The sequence below is a fragment of the Odocoileus virginianus genome, chromosome 4 (assembly GCF_023699985.2).
Source record: "Odocoileus virginianus isolate 20LAN1187 ecotype Illinois chromosome 4, Ovbor_1.2, whole genome shotgun sequence".
NCBI classification, from domain to species: domain Eukaryota; kingdom Metazoa; phylum Chordata; class Mammalia; order Artiodactyla; family Cervidae; genus Odocoileus; species Odocoileus virginianus.
This window is the reverse complement of record NC_069677.1, coordinates 81,181,663-81,198,384: the sequence shown is the minus strand read 5'-3', so window position 1 is coordinate 81,198,384 and position 16,722 is coordinate 81,181,663. Positions and strand designations below refer to the sequence as shown.

The following is a 16,722-nucleotide window of genomic DNA, read 5'->3' as shown; positions in this document are numbered from 1 at the left end:
AGAACCCAGCCTGTAGAGTCAGGTGACCCACCGCGGGCTAATTCTCACCCTCGGGAGGACTCAGAACCTGGTCCTGACCCTACACCGTGAGAACAGTTCTCTAGGGTCACAGCAGGGTGTTAGGTAAATGTTTGCATGGCCTTGGCATGGGTCTCAGAATTAAAGATATTTTTACAGCAGTCAACAGTCACTGTGCCTCCTGAATGCCTCCACTCTGAATGCTCAGCCCTCTGTCCAGACTCCAAACTGGAGACATGCTTCCTCCACGTGGACGTCCGGTATCGTGAGTGATGGCCCTCCCCTCCTGCCACCCACATCCTTCCAGTCGTTCAGGCCAAATCCGAGTTCTCAGGAAATCCCACTGGCTTTGTCCTCAGAGCATGCTGGGATCTGTCCCCTTCACTTCCCCAGGATCACCCCCGGAGCACGCGGAAATCTCCCGCTGCTGTCCCCCGCAACTCTCGCCGCCTGCTGTCCTCCATGCAGCAGCCGAGGGAGCCTAAAAACATGCGTGGGAGGTGTTGCCACTCTGCCCCCAGCCTCGCCCAGCAGTACAGGTAAAGGCGAACCCACGCTGTCCAGGCCGCCCCTTCCTGCCTGCCCCGCTCTCACGCGGCACTTCGCACGTCCTCCTCAGCTCAGGCACTTCTTACTTGCTCTCTGCTCCTCTGTCTTCCTGCACTTGGCACAAACCCCACAGAGGCTCAGGTTTCTGTGTCCTGCTCTCTGACGCAAGATGAGGAGGAGAAGGGTGCCTTGTGGGCCCCCAGGAGGTGCTTGGCAAATATTTGCAAATGAATGAATGCATGGAATGCACCTCTATCTCCAACCCAGCCGGGCCCCAGAAACCCAGAAACACAGACAGATCACAAAGGAGAAAGCCCTGGCTTTGAGCGTTTGAGAAGGGTTTCCGTTTGAAGTACTGGCTGAGAAAATTTCCTTCCTCCTCAGATCTCTCTGCAGCCTCCTGCAGGTCCCCTGGACTCCAGGTCTCCTAAGCAACTGATCCGATGGGCTGGTTAGGGGAAGGGGCCCTGGGGCGGCCTGGCCCTACTGCTGCCTTATTTCCAAATGCCTGAAATTCTGGAACGGTTCCCAGGCGGCCAGGCCAGGGCCAGCTGCAGGCGGTCCCCTTTAAGCTGGCCGCTGGGAGGGCAGACTGCGGCACCCTCCTGAGAGTCAAGATCCAGGGTCCTGGTGCTGGAGCCCCGAGGCTGGCCTTGTGGGTGTGGCAGCCCGAGCTTGGCCCTCCCGGCCCTCCCCACAGAGAGCTGGCCCCCCTCTGTGTCACACGCTCAGGCCACTTCACGAGTCACAAGGCAGTTTTCCATTAGCGTCAAACACACGTAGATCTTGACCTGAAGCTGATGGGAGCAGAGGGGGAAGAACCCGGCTTCAGACAACTTGCATACCTGGGGGATCAGCAGGCTCAGACCCCCAAAGGGCACCATATCCCAGCAGCAGGGGTGGGAACGGCCCCGGGCACACCCCTCTCTCCCTCTGCCCATCTGTCTGTCTCACACATATGGATCTGGATGGTACAAGACAAGGAGACAGTGATGCAGCTGATTGCAGTGTCTCCTGTGTGTTTCCTCACCCCAGACATGTAGTGAGCCTCTACTGTGTTCCTAGCCCTTGTGAGCTCTGCGGGACCCCGCCTGGTATGAGGTGTAAAGGCCCCCCAAAGCAAGAGGGTTCTCCTGGGATGACATCATAAATTATCCTTGGGACTGTCAGCCACTGGGTGACTTCACCTTCCGAGACCAATTTCCTCTTCATCTGATAACAAATCCTCTCTGCTCTCCTTTAGGAAGACCTCCTTGCTGGCTCCTACTGAGCTTAGCAACTTTTGTTGTTTTTGCAGCCCCACTGTCCCCAAGATCATCACATGAGCTAGCTGAGGTCATATGACCCAAGGCCAGCCAGTGTAAGGACAGTTTCCCCACCCACAGAAATCAGCTCAGTGACAGCCATGTGACCCAAGTGCAAAAATCAAAGTCCTGCCCAGAACGACCCTGATCCTCCAGGTTGGGAGTTCCAAGGAGCCCCTAAGACTAACACTCCTGGGCTATCTTTGCCTGACAGTGAAGCCAACACGAATGAAATCAGCCTGAATAAGATGATGCCCAGTGATGGCTTTTGAGCTCCTGGATCCAGCTGTGCCTGAAGGCCAATTCACCCTACACTTTCTAGTTAAGTCATTCAGCCAACTCTCTTCTTTTCTGAAATGAGCTTGGGTTGGGGTTCTACTGTGAGTGTTAGTCACTCAGTGGTGTCTGACTCTTTGCGACCCCATGGACTACAGCCCACCAGGTTCCTCTGTCCATGGGATTTTCCAGGCAAGAATACTGGAGTGGGTTGCCATTCCCTTCTCCAGGGGATATTCCTGACCCAGGGATCAAACCCAGGTCTTCTGCACTGCAGGCAGATTCTTTACTGTCTGGCCACTCAGGAAGTCTCTAGGGTTCTATTATCTGCAACTAAAAAGAATCCTGGGAGTTTTATAGGGGAGCAAATTAACAGGAAGTTACCGGTAAGAGTCCCTTGGACGGCAAGGAGATCCAACCAGTCCATCCTAAAGGAGATCAGTCCTGGGTGTTCATTGGAAGGACTGATGCTGAAGCTGAAACTCCAGTACTTTGGCCACCTCATGCAAAGAGTTGACTCATTGGAAAAGACCCTGATGCTGGGAGGGATTGGGGGCAAGAGGAGAAGGGGATGACAGAGGATGAGATGGCTGGATGGCATCACCAATTCGATGGGCATGATTTTGAGTCAACTCCGGGAGTTGGTGATGGACAGGGAGGCCTGGTGTGCTGCAATTCATGGGGTCGCAAAGAGTCGGTCACGACTGAGCAACTGAACTGAACTGAACTGACTAGCTGGTAAGATAAAAGCTTCCTGAATGTTTAAAGTGGGAAGAGGGTCTCAGGTTTGGGCAGATACTCTTGTGGACCCATCTTGTCCGTGGGCTGCTCTCTCAAGTGCCCTCAGAGGCTGGGCTTCTACTCACTGGGAGCCCCCTGCTGACCACTTGGCACTGGGGCATCTGTGCTTCCAGTGAGTAGTCCTCCCCCATCACAGAGCTCTGCAGACAACGCTGTGCTATTGGCAGGGCTCAGACTGAGCCATCCGCGTTCCCCCAGCCGCCCCCAGCACATCTTCCATCCCTCCCGGAGGGTCAGCCCTGCAGAGTCCAGGCATGTGCAGTGTGTGCAGCAGAGAAGCAGTCCTGCCGCAGTCAGAAGCCGGGCTTCGACTGTGGAGAGCGAGCCGCCGGCCGCCTTGCCACCCCTCCCCCCCATTTGGAGCCCATGCCCAGGAGATGGTGAAAGGACCTGAACCCCGGGTGCTCCCACTGTGTCCACACGGCACCCAGGTTGACCGCATTGCAGGATAGCACCTGAGAGGCACATCTCCAATCCTTCGTCACCTTGTGGTTTAGGGGAGGCAGACCTAAGCCCAGACCTGGGAGGGCAGATTACAAAAACGCCCTGAAAAGAAAGATCTGGCTTCATGGCCAGACAGAGGGGAGTCTGAATGCGGAGAGAGTGCCGACAAGAGACTGAGGGGAAATTTAGATCATAGTGTGGTAATGAGCACTGTGTTGGCTGCTTAGTCATGTCTGACTCTTTGTGACCCCATGGACCATAGCCTGCCAGGCTCTTCTGTCCATGGAATTCTCCAGGCAAGAATACTGGAGTGGGTAGCCATTCATTTCTCCAGAGGATCTTCTCAACTCAGGGACTGAACCTGCATCTCCTGCATTGCAGGCTGATTCTTTACCATCTGAGATACCATGGAAGCCCTAAGAGGGGAGTGAAAAAGCTGGCTTAAAACTCAACATTTAGAAAACTAGGATCATGGAATCTGGTCCCATCACTTCATGGCATGTAAAAGGGGAGAAAGTGGAAACAGAGACAGATTTTATTTTCTTGGGCTCCAAAATCACTGCGGATGGTGACTATAGCCCGTGAAATTAGAGGATGCTTATTCCTTGAAAGGAAAGCTGTGACAAACCTAGACAGTGTATTAAAAAGCAGAGCCACCACTTTGCCAACAGGATCTGTACAATCAAAGCTATAGTTTTTCCAGTAGTCATGTATGGATGTGAGAGTTGGACCATAAAAGAAGGCTCAGCATTGAAGAACTGATGCTTTCGAACTGTTGCACTGGAGAAGACCTTTGAGGGACCCTTGGACTGCAAGGAAATCAAACCAATCAATCCTAAAGGAAATCGACCCTGAATATTCACTGAAAAGACTGATGCTGATGTTGAAGCTGAAGTTCCAATATTTTGGCCCCCTGATACGAAGAACTGACTCATTGGAAAGACCCTAATGCTAGGAAAGATTGAGGGCAGGGAGGAGGAGGGGGTGACAGTGGATGAGATGGTTGGATGGCACCATCGACTCAATGGACATGAGTTTGAGCAAACTCTGGGAGATAGTGAAGGATAGGGGAGCCTGCGAAGAGTTGGACACGACTTAGCGGCTGAACAACAACAAATGGGTTCTGTCCCCTGAGTTTTTCTTTGAAGCCAGACCATGTGGGTGATGTCAAGGCTCTGAAATTTTCTGGAACTCTCCAGGACTCCTCAGGGAGCCCTCCGAAACCTGGAAAAGGCAACATGGTCTGACTTACAAAAAAGAGAGAGCGGCAAGAAGCTCCATCCCAGAGAACACACCACCAACAGAGCAGAGCCTGGGGCAGCCCTGGGCAGGGCAGGGCCTGAACAGGGAAGATAAGGCCTCAGCAAAGCTGGGCCCCAAGGCCTGAGCAGCCTGGAGGGTCTGCCAGCGCCTGCTCCACACCCAGGGTCCCCTCACAGTCTGCTTCCGCCCAGCCCCGCTGAGCTGTTTTCTAAAGAATATTTGCAAAGAACTGGAAAGGACAATCATCCAAGAAGTCAATACTGAAACTAATCGTGGCATGAAAATCATGATTTCAAGCCATGGAAGCCTAGTCCCGAGAATTCCCACCAAGGTGGGGATGGCCTGTGAGCCCCTTAGGTGGAGGGGCCTGTGAGTCCTCAGGTGACATCCTCAGGTTTATGAGCTTGGCCGTGTGCCTCTGGGGACAGTTGAATGGACCACAAGTGAGCAAACCCCATCTGCTCACAAAAACTGGCACAGGTGCCCCGCAGGGCCCGCCTGCTGGCTTGGGGCATGACCCACCAGCTCAGCTGATGGGAATGGGGCTGCTGGATGCCTGCACGAGCTCTCCCCCGCCCCGTCTCTCCACTTCTCCATCAATGCCCATTAGAGGGGCAGTCATCACCATCCTAATTGTGTGATTCCCATGAACAGCTGGCCACACACCAAGTAACAGCACACGCTCGCAGGCCAGGGGCCTGGTGACCCAAGACAGCGTATCAGCAGTGCTCATAAAGACCCCAGGCCATGTTCCCATGGAGGTGTTGGTAAGAGTCTGGCTTTGAACTTGCGGGGCCAGGTAGGGTGTCAAGGCTCTGAGAGACACCCAGACAGACTAGGGATGTGCCTGGGGTCTGTGAGGAGCCCGGGGCTTGCAGGATGGGTCTGAGCCTGACGGGCGCTGAGCACACTTCTGCCCTTTCTGTGGTTTCCAGGCTGGCCCCCCGGTCAAATTCTTTAAGTCATTTCTGCAGTGTTTATGGAAATATAATTTTGCCTGGAAGAAACATGTGTAATTGAGAATCTTTTAATGTCTGTTTATAGCTGCCATTCTTGCTTGAGTGATTATGAGCATCGTGGGAGTTGATTGCAGCTGGGTGGTCTCCATTGGTGCAGGGCTCCAGGCGCCTGCTTCCGCTGTTTGCACACTGCTTCATCTGGGATCATCCTCTGGGTCCAGAACAGAAAGTGACCTCAGAGATGAGTCCATCTCTACAGTGTCCTGGGGCTGCTGCAGCCAAGGGCCACCCACTGTGCAGCTCAAACAACTGGATCTCCTCTTCCTCAGTCTGGAGGCCAGAAGTCTGAGGTCAAAGGGTGGGCAGGGCTGTGGTCCTTCTGAGAGCTCTGGAGGAGGGTCCTTCCTTGTTCCTTCCAGCGTCCAGCGGAGACCAGCAGTCCTTGGCCTCCAGTGGTTTGTGAGCATCAGCTCATCTCTGCCTCCGTCATCACGTGGCTTCCTCCTGGGCACCTATGTCCACTTCTTCTAAGCACACTCATCATTGGACTGCAGGCCCACCCAAATCCATCATGACCTCATCTTCAGTTGATTTTACCTGCAACCTGTTTCCAAGTAAGACAACATTGTGATATTCGGGGTGGACATGAAAGATCGAGGAATCCTATTCAACACTCTACACCATCCTACAATCCCACATCAGGATGAGGAATCCAATTTACACTGTGAGATTTATCAGACTAGTTAGTTTCAGAGCTTGGACCATAACTCAGTGTCCACATTCTCACCTAATATTCCTTCCAGCATTTCAATAAACACTGACTCCTAGGAAGTCCATGTGAATTCCACCAGGTCTTCAATACCACCGCCCACTGCCTGCAAGAAGTACGGCAGACCCTGCTTTTACCTTGCTGGTTACAGCCCAGGCCGTCCTGCTTGTCCAGGATGAAAGGAGCAGTTTCCAGATACACTGCTAATCGGATCAAGCAGAGTGTTGTGTTGTTCAGTTGCTGAGTTGTGTCTGACTGTTTGAGACCCCATGGACTGAAGCATACCAGGCTTCCCTGCCCTTCACCATCTCCCAGAGCTTGTGCAAACTCATGTCCATTGAGTCGGTGATGCAATCTAACTATCTTGTCCTCTGTCGTCCCCTTCTCCTCCTGCCTTCAATCTTTCCCAGCATCAGGGTCTTTTCCAATGAGTCAGCTCTTTGCATCAGGTGGCCGAAGTATTGGAGCTTCAGCTTCAGCATCAGTACTTCCAGTGAGTATTCAGCATTGCTTTTTTTTAGGATTGACTGATTTGACCTCCTTACAATCCAAGGGAAGCTCAACAGTCTTCTCCAGCACTGCATGTTCCTTTATATTCACAAAAAAGAAAAGCTCTGGAAGGATAAATCAGAAACTGATAAAGGAGCCTGAGTGGCAAGCAGTGGAGGGAAGCCTCTCTTGATACACTTTGCTACAGAGTTTGTATTAGGAAAACCAGCCAATCCTTTTGTGTGCTACCTTTACTAACACACAATGCAGCACCTCTGACACTTCTGACATTAAATGTGTTTCCACCACCCACCCACCTCCACCCCCACCCCCGCACCAAGCACTTCTGTGACCCCAGCTGATGTCCCACAGTTGGACTCAATTCTAACACTGCCTACCTGGAGACGGCATCAGATCCCACAGGCTAAGGACTCAGACCCACAAGACTGCACCCCTCATCCCACACACAGATGCCAATGGCAAGGAGTTGATCCCCCAAATGACCCACAACTTTTATCCAACTTGGCTGCAAATCAGAGGTTCCCTCTCCTTGGGACCAGGGAATTTGTTAGAGTGGCTCACGGACCTCAGGGAAACACATTTGCCAGTTTATCACATAATAAAGGACTTCCCTGGTGGCTCAGATAGTAAAGCGTCTGCTTACAATGTGGGAGACCCTCATTCGATCCCTGGGTCAGTGGCAAGGAGTTGATCCCCCAAATGACCCACAACTTTTATCCAACTTTGCTGCAAATCAGAGGTTCCCTCTCCTTGGGACTAGGGAATTTGTTAGAGTGGCTCACGGACCTCAGGGAAACACATTTGCCAGTTTATCACATAATAAAGGGTAGGATAAAGGATACAGAGACATTACTTTGCCAACAAAGGTCCATCCAGTCAAAGCTATGATTTCTCCTGTAGTCGTGTATGGGCGTGAGAGTTGGACCACAAAGAAAGCTGAGTGCTGAAGAATTGATGGTTTTGAACTGTGGTGTTGGAGAAGACTCTTGAGAGTTCCATGAACTGCAAGGAAATCAAACCAGTTCATCCTAAAGGAAATCAGTCCTGAATATTCATTGGAAGGACTGATGCTGAAACTGAAATTCCAATCCTTTGGCCACCTGATGTGAAGAACTGACTCATTGGAAAAGACTGATGTGGGAAAGATTGAAGGCAGGAGAAGGGGATAACAGAGGATAAGATGGCTGGCATCATTGACTCGATGGACACGAGTTTGAGCAAGCTCTGGGAGTTGGTGAAAGAAAGGGAAGCCTGGTATGCTCCAGTCAACAGGGTCAAAAAGAGTCGGACGCGACTGAGCAACTGAACTGAACTAGAGGATACAGATGAACAGTCAGATGGAGAGACACAGGGCAAGGTGTGGGGGGATCCTGAGTGTAGCAGCGTCCGTCCCTATGGAGCTGGGTGGCATCACACTCCCAGTATGTCGACTCGTGTCCCAACCTGCAAGTTCTCTGGGAACTTTGGGATTTTACAGAGGCTCCCTCACGTCGGCTGACCAATTACTAATCCTGTCTCCAGCCCCTCTCCCTTCTCTGCAGAAGTTGGGGTGAAGGGTTGGCTGTTCCAAGCTTCTAACCATGGCTTGTTATTCGTGGGGACCACTCCAGAGCCAACTCATAGTCTTCTCACTGGACAAAAGTTATTCCTATCACCCAGGAAACAACACAGATTTCAGGGCTTCAGGGGCTCAGTGCCAGGAACTAGGGACAGAGACCTAGATATAATTTACTATTATCTCACAGTGTTTAACTTCCAAACTATGAAGATAATTTCCATATTCAAAACATTAACTTGAATTGAGAAAGTATCCTTATAAGAAGAAACCAACAAAATGTAAATTTATATAAAGTTTATAACATAACTAAAGAGTCATTTCAAAGGATTTCTTAGTATTTTGATTATTTGCTTTCAATAGGATGTATTTTAAGGGCAAAAAGAGCGACAAAGGAATCCTTAATATCATTTAGTAAGTCTTACTACAAGTATTATGCCTGGCATTGTTATTTGAAAGCTTGTTTGTATTTTCTAGGATAAAGCCAATATGTAATTACCTGGATGCTGCGAGGAAGGAAAGTTATTAGTGTGAGAGGAAAATGTACAAATAAACAGTCACACAGGTTAAGTATAACACTTGAGCTTTGAATTTGAATTGAAAGTGTTAATGTAATCTCATGGTGTATTTTTATTATTATTATTATTTTTACTTAAACTAAAACCAAGACTAGGTCACCCATTTCTCCCACCCACCTTTCCTGTACTTCTGGCAACCACCATTCTATTCTTTTTATCTATGAGCTTGGTTTTCTTTTTCAAGTTTCATATATGAGAGAGAATATACCATATTTGTCGTTCTCTGTCTGACTCATTTTACTCCATATAATGTCCTAGAGCTCCATTCATGTTGTGGCAAATGTCAGGATTTTTTTCCTTTTTATGGTCGAATAATACCCCTTGTATGCCCACCACATGTTCTTTACCCACCACCCATCAGAGGACACTTGGGTTGGTTCCATATCTTGTCTATTATAAATAATGCTTCAGTGAACATGGGAGTGCAGGTATCTTTTCAAGTTAGTGTTTTTGTTTTCTTCACAAAAACACCCACAAGTGCGATTGCAATATGGTGGTTTTATTTTAATTTTTAAGGAACCTTCATACTGTTCTCCTCAGTGGCTGTACCAATTTACATCCCTACCAACAGGGACATAGAGTTCCTTCTTTCCACGTTCTTACCAACACTTATTTCTTGCTATTTTGATAACAGCCATTCTGACAGCTGGGCTTCCCTCATAGCTCAGCTGGTAAAAAAAAAAATCTGCCTGCAATGTGGGAGACCCTGGTTTGATTCTTGGGTCAGGAAGATCTCCTGGAGAAGGGATAGGCTACCCACTCCAGTATTCTTGGGCTTCCCCTGTGGCTCAGCTGGTAAAGAGTCTCCCTGCAGTGTGGGAGACGTGGGCTCAATCCCTGGGTTGGGAAGATCCTCTGGAGAAGGGAACAGCTACCCTCTCTAGTACTCTGGCCTGGAGAATTCCATGGACTCTACAGTCCATGGGGTCCAAAGAATCAGAAACAACTGAGCAACTTTCATTTTCACTTTCATTTTGACAGGTGTAAAATAATATTGTGGTTTTGATTGCCTTTCCCTGATGATGAATGATGTCAAGCATCTTTTCATACCTTTTCAAACTTTTTAGAATTGTTTATTCTATTTCTGGGGGAAATGCTATTGGAATTTTTATAGGGATTACATTTAATCTATATATTGCTTTTCATAGTATGAACATTTTAACAATGCTAATTCTTCCAATCCATGAACATGAACATCTTTCCATTTATTTATATCTTCTTAAATTTCTTCCATTAATGTCTTGTAGTTTTCAATATATAGATCTTTCACCTCCTTGCCTAAATTTATTCCTAGATATTTTACTCTTTTTGATACAGTTATAAATGGGATTATTTTTTAAATTTCTCTGACAGTTTTATTATTAGTGTATAGAAATGCAACAGATTTTTCAATATTGATTTTGAATTCTGCAATTTTACTGAATACATTTTATTAGTTCTTAACAGTTTTTTAATGGAGGCTTTAGAGTTTTCTACATTTAAAATCATGTCTTCTACAAATTGTAACAGTTTTACTTCTTCCTTTCCAATTTGTATATCTTTTATTTTGTTTTCTTGCCCAGTTGTTCTGGCTAGTACATCTAATACTATGAAAGTGGTGAGAGTGAGCATCCTTGTTTTGTTCCTGATGTGAGAGGAAAAGGTTTCAGCTTTACATTGTTGAGTATAATTTTAGCACTGGGCTTGTCATATGTGTCATTTATTATGTTGAGATATGTTTCCTCTATACCTACTTTGTTGAGAGTTTTTATCATAAATGTATAAAATGAATTTTGTCAAATGCTTTTTCTGCCTCTAAGATGATTATATGATTTTTTATCCTTCATTTTGTTAAGGTGGTGTATTATACTGACTGATTTAAAGATGTTGAGTCAGCCTTGCATCCTGGAATAGTTCTCTTTATTTTGCAATATTTATCTTTTTAAATTTTTTTTAAAAAATGTATTTTGTATTAATGCTAATGCTATGTCCCTTCAGTCGTGTCCGACTCTGTGCGACCCCATAGACGGCAGCCCACCAGGCTCCCCCGTCCCTGGGATCCTTCAGGCAAGAACACTGGAGTGGGTTGCCATTTCCTTCTCCAATGCATGAAAGTGAAAAGCGAAAGTGAGGTCGCTCAGTCGTGTCCAACTCTTCGCAACCCCATGGACTGTAGCCCACCAGGCTCCTCCATCCTTGGGATTTTCCAGGCAAGGGTACTAGAGTGGGTTACCATTTCCTTCTCCAATTTTGTATTAGGGTATAGCCAATTAACAATGTTATGATAGTTTCAGGGTGACAGCAAAGGGACTCAGTCATACACACACATATATCCATTCTTCTCCAAAGTCCTGTTCATCCAGGCTGACACATAACATTGAGCAGAGTTCCATGTGCTATACAGTAGGTCCTTGTTGGTGGAATGACTGTGTTGATCATGCTGTCTGATCCTATTAATGAACTGTTTAATTCAGTTTGCTAATGTTTGTTGAGTATGTTTTGCATCTATGATCATGAGGGATCAGTTCAGTCGGTCAGTCATGTCTGACTCTTTGCGACCCCATGGACTGCAGCACACCAGGCTTCCCTGTCCATCACCAACTCCCAGAGCTTGCTCAAACTCATGTCCATCGAGTCAGTGATGCCATCCAACCATCTCATCCTCTGTCATCCCCTCCTCCTCCTGCCTTCAATCTTTTCCAGCATCAGGGTCTTTTCTAATGAGTCAGTTCTTCACATCAGATGGCAAAAGGATTGGAGTTTCAGCTTCAGCATCAGTCCTTCCAATGAATATTCAGAACTGATATCCTTTAGGATGGACTGGTTTGATCTCCTTGCAGTTCAAGGGACTCTCAAGAGTCTTCTCCAACAACTGCAGTTCAAAAGCATCAATTCTTCGGCACTCAGCTTTCATTATAGTTGAACTCTCACATCCATACATGACTACTGGAAAAACCATAGCTTTGACTAGATGGAACTTTGTTGGCAAAGTAATGTCTCTGCTTTTTAATATACTGTCAAGGTTGGTTGTAACTTTTCTTCTAAGGAGCAAGCAACTTTTAATTTCATGGCTGCATTTTGGAGACCAAGAAAACAGTCTCTCGCTGTTTCCTCATCTATTTGCCATGAAGTGATGGGACCAGATGCCATGATCTTAGTTTTCTGAATGTTGAGTTTTAAGCCAGCTTTTTCACTCTCCTCTTTCACTTTTATCAAGAGGCTCTTTAATTCTCTGCTTCCTGCCTTAAGGGTGGTGTCATCTGCATATCTGAGGTTATTGATATCTCCCCCGGCAATCTTGATTCCAGCTTGTGCTTCTTCCAGTCCAGCATTTCTCATGATGTATTCTGCATATATGTTAAATAAGCACGGTGACAATATACAGCCTTGACGTACTTAGGTCATGCTAAAATGATACCAAGACCCGTGGATGGCCTTTCACTGGCAAACACCAGCCAAGTCATAAGAGAGAGCAAAGACTGCATTTGACTGAAACACAGTTCAGGCATAAAAATCCACTTCTTCCTAATGACTCTATAAAAAAAAAGTAAGATGAAAGTTTTTTAATCACACGTTACCATTGGCAGTAATTGTTTTACCAACTCTTTACTCAAAGTTAATCATTAAAAGGGAAAGAATTAAGTATTTATCTCATCTTTCCTATACAATCTTTATTTTGGGGTAACCAAATAACCCTAGTTGATAGAGTAAGAAGTTCTTCTTTACAAAAGAATTCCAGCTAATAAATCACAAATGAAAGTTGGAATATAGAAAATCAGCATTTTGCAAGCTCTCAACCCTGAATATTCATTGGAAGGGGGACTGATGCTGAAGCTAAAAGCTTCAATACTTTGGCCACCTGATGGGTAGAGCTGACTTATTGAAAAAAAGAAAAAAACCCTAGTGCTGGGAAAGATTGAGGGCAGGAGCAGAAGGGGATGAGAGAGGACGAGATGGTTGGATGACATCACCAATTAGACAGAAGCCTGAGCAAACTCTGGGAAGTGGTGAAGGACAGAAAAGCCTGGCATGCTGCGGTCTATGGGGTCGCAGATTTGGACATGACTCTGAACAAAAGCAATGACAAATGAAATAATGACCAAACAACCCTCACCAGCAGATTTCAAAGCTGTTAGACAAAGGCCACAAGGAACCTGGATATCCATAGGGCCCACAGGCCCTTGGTGGTGAAAGGGGGAACCTGCAGCTGCATGGAGGAGGAGCCAGGCTGCCCCCCATATGCATCGCTGCTTCGTCCTAGCATCCTGGCAGCCAAATAGCCAGATGCCTTCTGAGCTATGCCACACACCTGCAAAGTTTTCCTGCCAAAAATAATGAGCTCAAGTCCAGTGAAGCCTTTAGATCTAGGTTCTCATTTACAAGAAATCACAGGGAAAGGGAGATGAAAGACAGTTCAACGTCATCACAACAAGCAGAGACATCCTGAACAAGGGACTTCTGACCTGGTTTCTTCAGTAAGACTTGGAGTGAAAGGAAAAAAGGGAGGGACTGTTTACAGATTAAAAGAAATGTAAGAGACATAAAAGCAAGTGCAGGGTGGGGACTTTGTGTCATTATTCAAACTAACCAGCTGTGAAATAGAATCTGGAGGAACATGGACTGGCATTGGATGGCAGACTGGAAGTGACCTGCCCCTGGTTAGCTGGGGTGATCGCTCAGAGTTTGAGTGAGGAGTCACCTGTATCTGTCACAGGTTTACATAAAATACTTAAGGTGAAATGCCAGGATACATTTGATTTCCTTTAACATATTTCACATTTGTTGTTGTTTAGTCGCTCAGTCCTGTCTGACTCTTTGCAACCCCGTGGACTGCAGCACGCCAGGCTTCCCTGTCCTTCACCAACTCCCGGAGCTTGCTCAAACTCATGTCCATTTAGTTGGTGATGCCATCCAAACATCCATCCTCTGTCATCCCCTTCTCCTCCTGCCCTCAATCTTTCCCAGCATCAGGGTGTTTTTCAATGAATCAGTTCTTCACATTAGGTGGCCAAAGTATTGGAGCTCTAGCATCAGTCCTTCCAGTGAATATTCAGGGTTGATTTCCTTTAGGATTTACTGGTTTGATCTCCTTGCTGTCCACCGGACTCTTTAGAGTCTTCTCCAGCACCACAGTTCAAAAGCATCAACTCTTCGGTGCTCAGTCTCCTTTATGGTCTAACTCTCATGCCCGTGCATGACTACTGGAAAAAGCATAGCTTTGACTTTATGGACCTTTGCTGGCAAAGTGATGTCTCTGCTTTTAAATATACTGTTTAGGTTTGTCATAGCTTTTCTTCCAAGGAGCAAGCATATTTTATCATATTTCACATACACACAGATAATAAGGCAAATGAGGCAGACGATTGATAATTGCTCATTTGTTGAGGAGATGGTGGTTATTATACTATTGTCCTATTTCTATATGTTTGAACATTTTCAAGATAAAGAGAGCTTCAGACTCTGGGGGAGGAGGGGCCCTGCCTCGCGCAGCTCCTCAGTCATTCAGTCAAAGCACAAGGAAGCCTGGGCCCCGGGGATCTCCCTCAGTTTACGGACAGAGTCACTCATTTTGTCGGGATTTTTCCATCTGCCTCTCCTGTTGCTCAGAACCAGGGACATGAAGGGTGCTTCTCAACCCCAGGATTATGTGCTGACCCAGAAGGACTCAGGTGAATCAGGGCAGAAGCAACCAAATGAAGTTTACAAAGAGATAAGGCTAGGCGGGGGCTCTTAGGGTCCTCTGGGTGCCATGAACACCCTCCTTTTTAAAAAAATCCTTTTGTTGGAGTGTAGTTGTTTCACAAAGTTCTGTTAGTTTCTGGTGTACGGCAAAGTGAACCAGCTATGTGCACACACATACCTCGGCTTTATAGCTGTGGCTGATTCCTGTTGATTTACACCAGAAACCAACATATTCTAAAGCAATTATCTTCCAGTTAAAAATAAATAAAATTTAAAAACAGATCCTTCTCCCATATATATCATTACCGAGTACTGAGTAGAGTTCCCTGTGCGATAGGGTAGGTTCCCAGTTATCTGTTTTATACATGCATCTGTGCTAAGTCACTAAGTCGTGTCTGACTCTTTGCGACCCTATGGACTGTAGCCCGCCAGGTTTCTCTGTCCATGTGCTTCTCCAGGCAAGGATACTGAAGTGGTTGCCATGGCCTCCTCCAGGGGGTCTTCCCGACCCAGGGACTGAACCCACATCTCCTGCGTTGCAGCAGCTTCTTTACCACTGAGGGAAGCCCCGTTTATACATAGTGGTGCATGGACAGAGGGGCCTGGGAGGCTGCAGACATGACTGGAATGACTTCACTTTCACTTTTCACTTTCAAGCATTGGAGGAGGAAATGGCAGCCCACTCCAGTGTTCTTGCCTGGAGAATCCCAGGGACGGGGGAGCCTGGTGGGTCACCGTCTATGGGGTCGCACAGAGTCGGACACGACTGAAGTGACTTAGCAGCAGCAGGGTATCTATGACAGTCCCAATCTCCCAGTTCATCCCGCTTCTCCTTTCCCACCTCAGTGACCACATGTCTGTTCTCTATGTCTGTGTCTGTATTTCTGCTTTGCACACAGATGAAGCCCTCTTTTCTCACCATCTCAAGCCATGTAGCCAGAGAGCATAGGACTGCCCCCAGGATCACAACAGACTCCCACAGCAGCTGCTCCGCCAGCAAGAACACTCCCAGGCGGGCAGCTGGGCAACCGGCAAACTGGTGTGTGCGGGAGGACAACTCCAAAGACATTTCCCAGGCTTGACCCTTCCAGGCTCAGCGCTTCACTCCACAGTGACACAGTCTGGAGTCTCTGGATCACCTGGCCTTCGGGCTTGTGAGAGGAGAGGGACGCATCAGTGACTGAAAGGAGCAAGAAGGCATGAAAGCATCTGTGAGTTTTGCTTGGAAATTTAGCCTCCAGGAATGATCTTGTGGATGCATACCAATATTAACGGCAATTGTTACAAATTTATGATAGTGAAAAATGGGAAGCAATTCACATTTCCTAAAGGACAGTTTTAAAAGACGGTAGCGAGAGGGGGGATTGGGATGGGGAATACATGTAACTCCATGGCTGATTCATGTCAATGTATGACAAAACCCACTACAATATTGTAAAGTAATTAGCCTCCAACTAATAAAAATAAATGAAAAAAAAATAAATAAATAAAAGACGGTAGCGATATAGTACAGTCCTGATTTTTTATTATGTTATATTATATTGATAAGCTGGAAGAGAATAAACTAAAAAGGTTCGTAGCGCATGTCTGATGGCTGGTAGAATTGAAGGTAACTCTTACTCTGTGTGGTTTCCAGTGTTTACTGTATGGCAATGGTGTTGAGTACTATTCATGTGACACCTGTTACAGTCCCAGCACCATACCTGGACCTTTAAGAGTAGGCTATGGATATTATTGAGGACTTTCCAGGCAGCTCAGTGGTAAAGAACCTGTCAGTCAGTGTGGGAGACACGGGAGATTTGGGTTTGATCCTTGGGTCAGGAATATCCTCTGGAGAAGGGAATGGCAACCCACTCCAGTGTTCTTGCCTGGAGAATCCCGTGGACAGAGAAGCTGGTGGGCTACAGTCCATGGGGTCACAAAGAGTCAAATGCACCCGAGCATGAACACATGGGTACTATTGAGATTTTGCCAATGAGGAAAAGGAAGCTCAAAAACATTGAGGCAATGTAGCTGGCGAGTGGTGGAGCCAGGG

General features: G+C 47.1%; 1 long non-coding RNA gene across 1 annotated transcript; it reads left to right on the top strand.

The window, feature by feature from the left end:
* The first annotated feature begins 206 nt into the window (after nucleotides 1–206).
* Nucleotides 207–16,266, top strand: LOC139034818 (uncharacterized). Its single transcript, XR_011487393.1, has 2 exons — nucleotides 207–557; nucleotides 15,587–16,266. It is a non-coding gene; the product is annotated as an uncharacterized lncRNA (long non-coding RNA).
* Nucleotides 16,267–16,722: the final 456 nt, after the last annotated feature.